General features: G+C 38.6%; 1 long non-coding RNA gene across 1 annotated transcript; it reads right to left on the bottom strand.

The window, feature by feature from the left end:
- Positions 1-344: 344 nt before the first annotated feature.
- Positions 345-1109, bottom strand: LOC130017194 (uncharacterized). The gene is made up of 3 exons (XR_008791345.1): positions 934-1109; positions 686-722; positions 345-435 (listed from the first exon to the last, which is right to left on the bottom strand). It is a non-coding gene; the product is annotated as an uncharacterized LOC130017194 (long non-coding RNA).
- Positions 1110-1410: the final 301 nt, after the last annotated feature.

Genomic DNA, 1410 nt, shown 5'->3' with positions numbered 1-1410 from the left:
TTATCTGAATTTCAAAAACAGGCAAAATCATCTACAGTGATAGAAATCACAGATATAGTAGCTATTAAGTGATTACACGAGGAGGTAGAAGGAAACTTTCTGGATGATTAGAAAGGTTTATCCTGACTGGCGTTCTGGTGATCCAGATCTATAGTCATCAAACACAAATTATTCAACATAGTTTGTGGTTACATTAACCATAAATTTTACTCAAACTTTTAAAAAGGAAAATTTTTGACAGGCATATCATTCACAACTGCATCTCATTTACTTCCACAGAAGAGCAGAACAGGGTCCACAGGGTTTAAATTTAGCACATCCATTTAACGTGGGTTCTCACCTGGCAAATCCTTGCGCCAGTACTCCAAGGCCATAGGGTAGATAAAGATATGGGCTTTTGCCATATCTTGCCAAGGACTCACTGTAAAGTTTAATCTGATTAATGCGATATCACAGCGGGTAGGGCGTTTGCCTTGCAGGCAGCCAACATGGCCAACCCGAGTTCGATTCCTCCGCCCCTCTCAGAGAGCCCGGCAAGCTACCGAGAGTATCTCGCCTGCACGGCAGAGCCTGGCAAGCTACCCATGATGTATTCGATATGCCAAACACAGTAACAAGAAGTCTCATGATGGAGATGTTACTGGGTCCGCTCAAGAAAATCGATGAACAACGAGAGGACAGTGACAGTGACAATGGTTTCACAACATGGCTGATCTAAATAGCTGAAAAGGAAATGGATATCAGAAAAGGGCTTTAGATTTCATTCTCGTGTTCAATTTACAATCCTCTGAAGCTGTAACATCAGTAATGTCATTTTTCACTTTTAAAAGGCCTAATATAAAATTATAATTAGAGCCTCTTTATTTCATAACATATAAGGAAACTCAGTAAGTTTGGCAATGAAACGATAAATCTAAAATCCAAAACTCTTACTCATCAGTTCTATAAAGTGCTAGGACATGGCCAGTAAAATTTATGATGTCTTGGCCCATGTCAAACTTTTTGTACACATCCCACATCGTTGTCTTCACAGGATCAATACCCTCAAAGGTCCGAGGATCTTTCTCATCAAAATTGGCAACATACACTAGGAATTTTCTGAATTGACGTTTTTCAAATAGCCCCATTAAACCTAGAAAAAAAGTTTTAAAAAAATTCACACTAGGATACTGAAGGAAAATAACAAAGTTTTCATGGTTACACAGCCTTGAAGAGAAACTCCCAAACTTTCATTTGTAACTACCTTTGGATGTCCTTAATGTTACTTCCCCCATAACTATAATTAAAGCCAACAAAACTGAAAACTGTAAATGATCATAAAGCTATACAGCTGACTACATCTAATCTTTTTATTCATACTGTGTGGGCAGAAGGCATCATTCAGAGGAAAGGGAGGAAGTCCAGAGGAAA

The sequence above is a fragment of the Sorex fumeus genome, unplaced genomic scaffold (assembly GCF_029834395.1).
Source record: "Sorex fumeus unplaced genomic scaffold, SorFum_2.1 ptg000178l, whole genome shotgun sequence".
Classification (NCBI taxonomy): Eukaryota; Metazoa; Chordata; class Mammalia; order Eulipotyphla; family Soricidae; genus Sorex; species Sorex fumeus.
This window is presented reverse-complemented; position numbering and strand designations above follow the sequence as displayed.